Source organism: Monodon monoceros, unplaced genomic scaffold (genome assembly GCF_005190385.1).
Source record: "Monodon monoceros isolate NGI ecotype Baffin Bay Population unplaced genomic scaffold, NGI_Narwhal_1 Super_Scaffold_15, whole genome shotgun sequence".
NCBI classification, from domain to species: Eukaryota; Metazoa; Chordata; class Mammalia; order Artiodactyla; family Monodontidae; genus Monodon; species Monodon monoceros.
The window spans coordinates 52,850,480-52,863,424 of NW_021703771.1; positions in this window are offsets into that span (position 1 = coordinate 52,850,480).

A 12,945-nucleotide genomic window follows, 5' to 3' on the forward strand; every position below is an offset into this window, starting at 1 on the left:
CCAAGGAATAGAAGCCTAATTTTCATAATAAAGTGGGGTGTTATTAAAAACTTGTTTTTGTAACTTTAGTGATTTTAATTTTTTCCACCAAAAACTAATTATAAAGCTCTTGTGTGTTTCCTCAAGAGGCTTAATCTTCACAGATCAGCTTTGTTATACACTTAACAATGACAAATTCGTGTTTGTAGAAATGAGAGGAAGATGAATTTAGAAAAGAAATACACATGTTTTTAAGCAATAAGATGAAAAGTTAACCTTAGGGGAAGAACCTGCAGAATCGTCTGCAGTGTGGCTTTGTTAGGTTGTGTGTTGTCAGGGATCTTGAAGTAAGTGTCTTTTTTGTCATAAGCAGGATGGTCTCAGGGGCTGTTTGGTGCCACCACCTCACAGACTGGATGACCTAGCGAATGACACCCTGAGTCCAGAAGACCAAGGGCAACTCCAGATTCCTGAGTCTTTCCAGGCTGTCCCAGGTGGACTGTCTAATCAGACAGGTTCTGTACATGCGTCTGATGTGGAGGGAAATCCTCCTTTTAGGAGGGAGAATGTCAGAAGACATGGCAAGTCTGGCACTGTTCTAATTAAAAGTCTAGGCTCTGGAGGCAGACTGGGTGTGTCTGTGTGAATTTGGTCAAGATACTTAATCTCTCTTTTCCTTAGTTTTCTTATCTGTAAAAGGAATTAATCATAGATTATTTCATAAGATTTTGGCGGGGATTGAGGTAATGCTTGCAAAACAAAGCACAGCACTTGGCACATAGTAAACACTCATAACATGTTCCAAGTTCACCTAGAACATCTTTCTGAATGTTGAAAAAGCCTTTGCCAAATTACGTACAAGGATGCTCTCATAGCATTGTTTATAATGGTTAAAACAAATTGGAAATAACCAACATATCCAATAATGGAGGATTGAAGTCTGGAAAATTTCATTAACAATTTAGGTTAATTTAGAAGAGCAGAGTACGAAGCTGTACAAACAGTAGGATCACAATTTTTATGCAAATATACAACATCTATCCATCAAAAAAGACTGGATGTAAATGCACCAAAATGTTAACTGTGGCTGATACTTTTTTTTCTATTATTAGCAGATGTTACTTTTATTTTGCTGTTTTCAGAAATAGAATGTTTAATTATCTGGGGAGATATGGTCACTGTATATAACCTATATAATTTATGTTTTTACTATTTTAGAGTAAGGAATCTCCTTAGTCTAAGCCTCTGCAAAGCCCTGCTGCTTTATATTCAGCATCTAGACATGCTTTTTTATAATCAGCAAAAAGGAGATGTGTAAAACTATGTGCTTTATCAGTAGTGTCTTGCAGGCTGTGTTACTCCATGACTCTTAGGAGGTGGCCCTGGGCAGGCCTCAGTCTTGCTGGCTCCTGGCCTCTGAGCTCTCTCCACTCTCTTTCTTGGCACCTGCTGAGTCACCTTCTGCCCAGGGCAGACCTTGTCCCCTCCTCTGCATAAAAAAGAAAGGTTATTCATTCACTTTTAAATCAACAGATCTGAATTTGAATTCTAGCCTTGACACTTGAGAGTCTCACGTCCTTGAGCATGGGGAGAGTAGGAAGCAGAGTATGTATGTATGGGGTGTGCCAGGAGGCACTTCACATAAAAGTTAAACTAGGGACCAAACAGCTGTGTAGGGTGGGACTGTCTTCTCACTCCACGTCCTATGCTCTTCTCTCTGCATCTAGCAGTTGGCTTGTTGTGAATCTTTTTTTTTTTTTTTTTTTTGCCTACAATGTGGGAATAATAATGAGGGGATTAAGCGAGGTAACCTGTTTGGGAGTCCATGGAACATGATATATGCCTAGTTCAGAAGGGTGTGATGGCAATCTTGGATGAAGAAACTGAAAGGGGTTGACTTGGAACCAGGACAGAACTTCAGCAACCTGATTCCTAGGTTGGTATTCTCTTTACCACCATGGGCACACACACTCTCGGACATATACTGTTATTATTTCCATGAAAGAAAGAATTTAAAAGTAAAAGCAGTGTCCTCTTTTTTTTTTTTTTTCTTAAGTAGTACGTGTTCAAGTCAAAAGGAATTTTTGACCCAGATAAAGCTTTTTTTTCCCACTTAGTCTCCCCTATTTTGTGTTCCGAGTCGTATCATAAAAGATATTTTTAAGTGAAAGAATTGACTGATGCTGATGGATTTACAAGTGAAACCATATGTCCGATTAGGCCTCATGAGCTAAGATTTGAACTCCTTGTGATGTTCTTTTAGTCTTCGTCTTGTTTGGCTTATTTATTCACATAAGCAGAATGGTCAGGGGCTGGGTGTGTTCTAGGATTTGCCAAGCCCTCAGACTATCTGCTGCGTGCTCAAGGAGACTAAAGGCCAGTGATGTACTTCCTGCAGCATCAAGGTAGGTGACCTGCACTTTTTCTGGACCCTGCTTCAGGCTACAATTAGCCAGTTTCATTTTCTCATTCTCAGACTAGGAGACATTTGACAAATTATGTTTTGCAAATGGTTATTTTGAGTAGCTGAGATGCCGTATTTGATATGGCCCATGATTGTGATGTTTGTATTATGAGCGATATCACTTGCCTTGTTTTTTATTATAATCCTTTTTTCCTGCCCAATTCAAGATGGCTGAAGGAGTGCTTCCGGCCCCTGCAGCGACTAAGTGCTGCAATATGCTTTCTGTCTGCTCCCCTGACCTCAGGAACACAAAGTAGGCTTCTAAAGATTCCACTGTTTGCTTCAAGCCTCACGCTGGGTCCCTGCTGTTGACCACATTTTGAATGTTTTTCTAATGATTTTTCAACTACTTCCTTGGAAAAAATGTTCATTTCTGGAATCATCTGTTGGTAATTAGGGTAACCAGCTACTTGTCTTGTATTATAAGGTCTGGATGAAGATTTCGTGGGTATTGGTGTTCCAAGTCACCTTTGTATTGTAGCAGAGTATTGGTTCATTGCGAGAGTTTGGGAATCACTTAGATTCTATAATCTGGAGGCTCTCGGTCAATACATAGTAAAGTTGTTGATAATGATGATAATTGGAATTTGTAGTGATTCATAGTTACAAAGCAACTTGTGAATATTCATTTATCCAACAGAAATTCTGTTTATCCAACAGAATTCTGGTTATACAACAGAATTTCCTATTAAATTAAATTGCTCAAATTCTGTTTATCTAACAGAATTTTCTAAGGTCTACTATATGCTAGGTACTCAGGATTTAAATATTAGTAGAACATGGTCCTACTCTCACAAAGTACATAAGGAAGTAAGATACAGTAATTTATTTGGTCCTCACAATAATCCTGTGAGATTGGATTTATTTTTTCAGGTATGATTATTTAGGCCGGGAGAAGTTATGTCGGTATTGTCACATTCGAAGGGGGCCATGCAGATCCTCAAATCTAGGCTTCTTTGCTCCAAACTCTTGCTCTTGCCCATGAGCCTAGGCTCTGGACTCAGACGTCTGCATTCTCATTCTGAGCTCCACCACTAATTAGCTGTGACACTTTGCAAATTACTTAGCCTCTTTTAGCTTCAGTCTCTTCACCTGTAAAATGGGGGAAATAATCTTCTTGCCTCCAGTGTTATTGGAGGGTCGTAAGATAAGCACGTGAAGCACTTAGCACAGTGCCTCGTGCTTAGTAAGTCTCAACAGATACTACCTGTGATGGGAATAACAAGAATCATCATGATTACAGCTACAGTAGGAAGCTTGCCTGCTAGACATTCTTATAAGCTCCCGGAGAAAAATGTCATGTTTGCAGAAGGGCAGTAGGACCAAGAAATTTATGTCAGTTTCCATTTTTTTTGCTAGTGATTATGACTATGTGTGTATATATATATATATAATCATTTATTCGATAATGAAATACTTATTAAGCATATATTATGTGCCAGGCATGGACCTAGGTGCTGGAAGTTTACCTTGCAGGAGCTGTTTAACCATCTCTTGAGAGGTGGTTATTTTCAATATCTGCATTTTACATGCAAAAGAAATGAGACTCAGAGAGCTGTATACCTACAGTTATATATAACATCTCTTTCTCTCCCTCTCTCTCTCTGTCTCTCTCTCTTACTCTCTCTCTCTATATATATATATACACACATACACACACACACACACATATACACACACACACAAACACACACATATAATTCGCCTGCAGTCACCTGGCTAGTAAGTGGCAGAGTCAGAATGCTAATTCAGGCCCTCTGCCACCAAGTCCAGTGCTGCTTCTATTACTGTCTAGAGCAAGAGAGCTCTTTCATTCTAGAATCTGCTTTCCTTTCTTTGATGAAGGGATGGAAGTAACCATAGAACACCATACATGTTATGTAAATCTAAAGTTTTAGGTTGCTATAATTAGAATTTATTCAGAGAGGTCCAAACAAAATTTTTTTAATTTAAAAGGATAGCAGACTAGATAAGAGGTGATATGGCAGATGCCCCTCTTTCCAAATAGATTCACTCTACAGACAGGTGGATATTTATCCTTAAAATCACCAAAGAGGGCTTCCCTGGTGGCGCAGTGGTTGAGAGTCCGCCTGCCGATGCAGGGGACACAGGTTCGTGCCCCGGTCTGGGAAGATCCCACATGCCGCGGAGCGGCTGGGCCCGTGAGCCATGGCTGCTGAGCCTGCGCGTCCGGAGCCTGTGCTCCGCAACGGGAGAGGCCACAACAGTGAGAGGCCCGCGTACCGCAAAAAAAAAAAAAAAAAAAAATCACCAAAGATATTCCATAACCATTTTTTCCCCTCACAACCAGTTTCACTGTCTAATAACAAACATGCACAGAAATCCCTTCTTTTTGTACACTGTAAATATCTAACATAAACTTGAGCAGTCACAGGCTAAAGTGAGGCTTTTACATGGCACTCAACATGTGTTAAACTGAATTAAATTCTTTCTCATTCTAGAAGCAGTGGAATTAAATATCAGCTGATCCACCCTCTTCTCATAAGATTGTCATTTATATATAATACTTAAAGCGGGCTATTTAATCCAGATTAGTTCTCTCTTTTGGTAAATAAATTCTAAATCCCATGCTTTTTCCTTTTGGCAGTTATTATTATTATTATTTTACCATTTTAAATTTATCTTTGAGATTTAGCACCAGTCACACACCTAAGGTGCTTAATTTCAGCCCAAGGATATCAGATGGAATTGCTCCCTGTCTGGACCTGTGATTTCTCCCTCACAGCTTGAGGCAGCAGAGTCCTGGAAGCCACTCCTGAAAGTGTAGGCTTGTCTAATACACTTGAAGGTGGAAGCTTGAGAGTCAATAGATGAATTGCAGGGTGAACCTTAAACACCTCGAAGAACCGAAACTTGCTAAAAGATCACCTGGAGCACAGGCCTGCTTCATAATTCATTCATTCATATTTATATTTCTCTACCTGGCCTTTTCTACAGTGCACCCTAGAAACCTGTAACCAATCTGCCCACTCACCATATAGTGGCACTGAGTTCCAGATAAATGTGGTGGGATCATCGCTAAGCTCCTGTGGTTGTTTTGAATCTTAATCCTGAATTCTAACCTTCAAAACCAGATGAATTTAAGTAGCATATTTTTCCTATTACCTATTTCACTGATCAGTATCTCTAATCATCCAGGTACAAGGCAGACCCTCTGTAGAACATCAGAGTCTTCCCCCACCACTTGGCCACACATACCCTAACATATCTGAATCCCACTTAGACTCAAGCTCTGATCTTGGCTACATGGACCCAATTGGACAATAAACTATTTATAACTATTTTTAGGGAAAACCACTTAACTGTAATATCAGTGATCTAAAACCATTTACATGTGGATAAAATGGTACCCCTTTGGGGGCAGAAAAATGGAAGAAACAAAACCATTTCTGGTATAGTGGAGAAAGGACAGCCTCTTCAATAAGTGCTGGGAAAACTGGACAGGTACCTGTAAAAGTATGCGATTAGATCACTCCCTAACACCATACACAAAAATAAGCTCAAAATGGATTAAAGACCTAAATGTAAGGCCAGAAACTATCAAACTCTTAGAGGAAAACATAGGCAGAACACTCTGTGACATAAATCACAGCAAGATCCTTTCTGACCCACCTCCTAGAGAAATGGAAATAAAAACAAAAGTAAACAAATGGGACCTAATGAAACTTCAAAGCTCTTGCACAACAAAGGAAACCATAAACAAGACCAAAAGACAACCCTCAGAATGGGAGAAAATATTTGCAAATGAAGCAACTGACAAAGGATTAATCTCCAAAATATACAAGTAGCTCATGCAGCTCAGTATCAAAAAAACAAACAACCCAATCCAAAAATGGGCAGAAGACCTAAATAGACATTTCTCTAAAGAAGATATACAGATTGCCAACAAACACATGAAAGAATGCTCAACATCGTTAATCATTAGAGAAATGCAAATCAAAACTACAATGAGATATCATCTCACACCAGTCAGAATGGCCATCATCAAAAAATCTAGAAACAATAAATGCTGGAGAGGGTGTGGAGAAAAGGGAACACTCTTGCACTGCTGGTGGGAATGTGAATTGGTACAGCCACTATGGAGAACAGTATGGAGGTTCCTTTAAAAACTACAAATATAACTACCATATGACCCAGCAATCCCACTACTGGGCATATACCCTGAGAAAACCATAATTCAAAAAGAGTCATGTACCAAAATGTTCATTGCAGCTCTATTTACAATAGCCCGGAGATGGAAACAACCTAAGTGTCCGTCATCGGATGAATGGATAAAGAAGATGTGGCACATATATACAATGGAATATTACTCAGCCATAAAAAGAAACGAAATTGAACTATTTGTAATGAGGTGGATAGAACTAGAGTCTGTCCTACAGAGTGAAGTAAGTCAGAAAGAGAAAGACAAATACCGTATGCTAACACACATATATATGGAATTTAAGGGAAAAAAATGTCATGAAGAACCTAGGGGTAAGACAGGAATAAAGACACAGACCTACTAGAGAATGGACTTGAGGATATGGGGAGGGGGAAGGGTAAGCTGTGACAAAGCGAGAGAGAGGCATGGACATATATACACTACCCTACGTAAGGTAGATAGCTAGTGGGAAGCAGCCGCATAGCACAGGGAGATCAGCTCGGTGGTTTGTGACCGCCTGGAGGGGTGGGATAGGGAGGGTGGGAGGGAGGGAGACGCAAGAGGGAAGAGATATGGGAACATATGTATATGTAAAACTGATTCACTTTGTTATAAAGCAGAAACTAACACACCATTGTAAAGCAATTATACTCCAATATAGATTAAAGAAAAGAAAAAATAAGTGATTTTCCCATTTATGTAAATCAATAAATACTGCAGAAAATCTAAAAAAAAAAAAGATAGCAATACTCCCCAAATTAATTCCACACAATCCTTATCAAAATCTCAGCTACCTTTTTTACAGAAACTAACAAGCTCATCCCTACATTCATATGGAAATACAAAAGACTCATAATACCCAAAAAATCTTATAAAAGTATAACAAATTTGAAGGACTCATACTTCTCAATTTCAAATTTACAGTACTTGCCACAAAGCTACAGTAATGAAGACTGTGTGATACTGGCATAATGATAAACAGATCAATGGAATTGAATGGAATAGAAAGCCTAGAAATAAACCTAAACAATTATGATTAGTTGATTTTGACAAGGGTACCGAATATTCATGGGGGAAAGAATAGACTTTTCAACAAATGGTGCTGGGACAACTGGATATCCACATTCAAAAGAATGAAGTCAGACAAAGAAAGAGAAATATCATATGATATCGCTTATATGTGGAATCTAAAAAGATACAAATGAACTCATTTACAAAACAGAAAGACTCACAGACTTATGAATGAACTTATGGTTCCCGGGGGGCGGGGAAGGGATAGTTAGGGAGCTTAGGATTGACATGTACACACTACTATATTTAAAATGGATAACCAACAAGGACTTACTGTACAGCACAGGGAACTCTGCTCAATGTTATGTGGCAGCCTGGATGGGAGAAGAGTTTGGGGGAGAATGGATATATGTATATGTATGGTTGAGTTGCTTTGCTGTGCACCTGAAACTACCACAATATTGTTAATTGGCTATACTCCAATATAAAATAAAAAGTTAAAAATAAAGTTACTGAGGCTTAAAAAAATAATGAGGTTGGACCCCTATTTCATACTACATACAAAAATTTACTCAAAATGAATCAAAGACCTAAATGGAAGAGCTAAACTATCAAACTCTTAGAAGAAAACGTGGGACTAAATCTTCATGACCATGGATTAAGAAATGGCTTCCTAGATATGACACCAGAAGCACAAGCAACTAAAAAAAAAAAAAAGATAAACTGGGCTTCATCAAAATTAAAATATTTTACATCAAACGACACTATCAAAAAGGGAAAAGATAAACCACAAGATGGGAGAAAATGTTTACAAATTATATATCTGAAAAGGATCTAGTTTCCAGAATACAGAAAGAACTCTTACACCTTAACAGTAAAAGACAATCCAATTAATAAATGAGCAAAGAATTTGAATAGACATTTCTCCAAAGAACATATACAAATGACCAATAAGCACATGAAAAGATGCTAAATATCTTTAGTCATTATAGAGATGTAAATCAAAATCACAAAATACAACTTCATAATCACTAGATGGTTGTAATAAAGGCACAATAACAAGTGTTGCTGAGGATGTGGAGAAATTAGAATATTCATACTTTGCTGGTGGGAGTATGAAATGGTGCGGCCACTTTAGAAAATAATTTGGCAGTTCATCAAAAAGTTAAACATAGAGTTACCATATGACCCTGCAATTCCACCCCTAGGCATGTATACCCAAGAAAACTGAAAATGTATGTTCACACAAAAACCTGTACATGAATGTTCATAACAGCATTACTTGTAATAGCCAAAAAGTAGAAACAACACGAATGTCCATCAACTGATGAAAGGTTAAGCAAAATGTGATCTACAGTGGAATATTATTCAGTCATAAAAAAGAATGAAGTACTGATACATTCTACAACATACATCAACCTTGAAAGAAGCCAGTCGTGAGAGGTCACAGACCGTATAATTCCATTTATAGGAAATGTCCAGAACAGGCAAATCCATAGTGACAGAAAGTAAATTAGTGGTTGCTTAAAGAGAGGAGGGGAAGTGGGGAGTAACTGCCAATGGTTATGGGGTTTATTTGGGGGATAATGAAAATGTCCTGGAATTAGTGATGATGGTTGCACAACCTTCTGAATATATTAAAAACCACTTAATTGTACACCTTAAAAGGGTGAATTTCATGATATGTGGATTAAACCTCAATTTTTTAAAAATCTGAATCTAGGGAGTAACAAGTTGTATCAAATGGACTATATATTCTGGGGTGCACTCTGCTGTGTTACATGCGCACAGTGAGGGTAAAGTTGAAGAAGACAGGGAGAGGTCTATCACTTAAAAAATGAACAAAATCAATATTTTTTTTTCTTCAGGCAGAAAAACTATTATGCACCCATGACAAGGAGGTTAGTGACTATTTCCAGAACTGATGTAGACTTTGAAAAATGAAGTGCCTAGTGCTTAGATATGTCATTGGTGGTTTTAAGACCAAAAATGCAAGGCGTGTAAACTCCTAGATCACACTTTTCTATTAAACAAACAAAAGTCAGGGCATAGTTATGTTTAATTTTAAATCTGCACCCCTCCCTAATCAGGCTCTCTAGCCAGAGGGGCTGTGACATTTTCCCCTGTCCTAGTTAGCATGGTCTTTTGAGATGAGAGAAAAAAGCATATCACCAAAACAAGAGTTTAAGAAAGACTTTGTATTTGAAAATACTCTACTTTTATTTAAAAAACAACTGAATAGTTTTGCACTTTTACCACAGAGAAAATATATACCATTTCAGGATAGCAGTTACCTCCAGAGAGGAAGGGAAGGAGAAGTAATGAGGAGAGAGGAGAGATGGATGGGGGAGGCCTCTATCTTTAACATTATGTTTTTATAAAGATATAGAGAAAGCTAAAGTATTTATATTTGTTGAATTTTAGTGATAGACATATAGGCATCTATTATTTTAATTTCTGAACTCAATATTTCAAAATTTAAAAACTATTTTTAAGTTATTTGATATTAAAAACATGATATATTTGTCACTGCAATAATATTTTCTCAGCCTGAACACATTTTATGCTTTATTTTATTAAAAAAAATTTTTTTCTGGTTGTAGTTAATAATAGCTAAGTACTGCTATCAGCTGGCAGAAAGTTCTTAAAAATACATCTGGTCAGTCATGAAACATTTATTCAGGACCTACCATGGCACCATGTGCCAAGTGCTATAAAATTTGCTCACGAGACAAAGATAATAAGACACAGTCTCTGTCCTCATAAAGCTCTCATCCTAGTGGATGATTCAGACAGATGAATGCACAATCCCAATACAATTTAGTAAGTGCTAAGAGAGATATATGCACAGTAGGTATGGACTCAGAGAAGGGAGTAAAAAAGCAAAATCAGTCGTATATACTCCCTCTTCTCCCTAATGAGTTAATAAACACCAGATACATCAACCCTGTGTGGGGAGAGGGTGTGGGGAGACAACAAAAATATTTATTTTATCTAGCATAATGACACAACCCACTGAATGTGGGCCACAACTATAATTTTCCCCCCTGTAATTTTTTAAAGCTTTAATTTTATATGTTTATTTTAATCAAATGCATTTAGCCAGCTATGAATTTCTGCATACTTATACTAAGGAAACTTTTGTGGCTAACATTTTTTACTACATGGAAGTCATCGTGCATGGATTATTTCATTAAATCTTCATAATGTCTCTTGGAGATAGGTGCTGTCTGTATCCCCATTTTACAGATGAGAAGACTAAGCCTCAGAGTAACTAGAAAAAGTCTCCGAGTTTGCTCCAGTTAAACGGAGCCCTTAACCATCTGTCCATGCTACATCAATGTCACTTATATAAGGGAAAAATTAAAGATCCACAGAACCCTCTATTAGCACAGAGAATATTTTTATCATGATGCTTGGAATTCCATCCAATTTTCAAAATGAAAAAAGCCCTTGTAATTATTTGCCTTCTTATATGTTAGTAACAGAGTGCTTGTATATTTAATCTTTAGCTCTGTAAAGTGTGCAAAGGGAAACCAACCTAAAAGCATTCATTTTCTGTGATCAACAACCGGATTAGGTTCTGGTCAATTAAAATGGTCTCCCCAGGCTTCTCAACAGGATGGTGGTTGATGTTAAGAAAGAGTCCTTATTGAGACCTACAGACTGCTTTATTAAAAAAAACAAACAAACAAGGATATCATTCCTCAGTGGAGTTTGGACTAGGGGGACACGGTGCCATTGGCAACCAGCAGGGTGTTAGAAACAAACAAAAAGAAAAGCCATGTATTGTTTAATAGAGATCTGCCACTGAAGAGACTCTTATCAGAACCTCTTTGTTCCCAAGGCTGGGAGGATTTGCCACAGACTCACCAAACAACAAGAACACAAGCACATCGTACAGAAGAAAAACACATCAGAAACTACCCAGGAGCCCACGAGGTCAGGGATATAGCCACCTCGGAGTGGGAGTGCAGAGGCTGATTTTCCAAACAGCTCTCCAACTTTGGGAGATGCCAGACTCCTGGGACAACAGGGGCTGAAGCTTCAGGGCTGCCAAGAGACACAGAACTGTTGACATTTAGATGAAACTTGAAAGAAAGGGCCAAGCTGCTGTATTTTTATTGTTTTAGTTCAGGTCTGGGCTAAGTGGGCTCCTGTGTTTCTCAGTGACCCAGCCACCTTCGGACTACACACCCATGAGAATCCTTCCTATCCTATCAAGTGTGAGAACAAATTTGGTTAATTCTTCTCCAGAGAGATCTTGGCAATCACACAGCAGGTTGTGCCTCTCACACAAAGGCATTTCCTTGTATTTCAGTGACCTTTGCTTTTACCCTTCACTTCCTACCTCTGCATGCCTCCCTCAGACACTGTGCTACATATGTCGTTGCTCTGTGAACTCCCAAGACTTCTTCCATTCTCTAATAAAGAATTCTTTGACTGAGGCTTAGGTCACAATAATGACAGTGATGGTCCTCAAAGAGGCCAGGCCAAGGCTGAGGGGGCATCCAACTCCCTGATAATTCCCTTCATTGGAGATAATGCATAAAGCAGGAATTCTATCTGGGTGGTCCGGATTTGAAACTTACTTAGCTTCCATCTTTTCCCTTTTTTAAGAACACAGATTAAACAAAAGGCTAAATTTTGCTAGAGTTTCAGAAAGCAACACTAAAATGGCAAACTACCTAAACAAAGTGACTTATTTATTCACAGGGACAACTATGGAACCATAAAAAGCATAAAAGCACTCTGTATGAAAATGCAGATAGCATTGTGAGTTAAGAATTCAACTAAATATTTAGTTTATATTCTCCATTTAAAATTCTGAAACCTACCAGGGATAACTAAGATCAGAATCTGATGGTTCTTAGTTTGTCTCATAAGGACACAATTCAGAAAATGATACTTTGTATGTACAATAATCTCAGAGAAAATATGGCCCCCAAGTTTGCAGTTTCTTAGAGAGCTCTTCTGTAATGGCTTAGAATTCCATGTGGTTGTGATATTTCCAGAATGAAGGACTAAGTCAATCCTGATGAAACTTTGAAAGATGCCACCAAGTCTAAATGTTTCAAAGCCAACACTTGAACTGCTAAATCATTCCCTCTGTTTTAAAGGAGTGATTATTTGATTGGCAATGGGGGTGGAGAGAAATCCTTCACCAGTAATGCATATGGGCACATCATCTTCATGATTACATATGAAAGAGGATGGGATCTGGGGAAAACCTCCTGATTCATTCAGACACACAAATCATCCAGAGGAGGGGGTTACCCCATTTTCTCTTGAACTCTAGTAGGAAATTTCCCATGCCATAATTGTATTT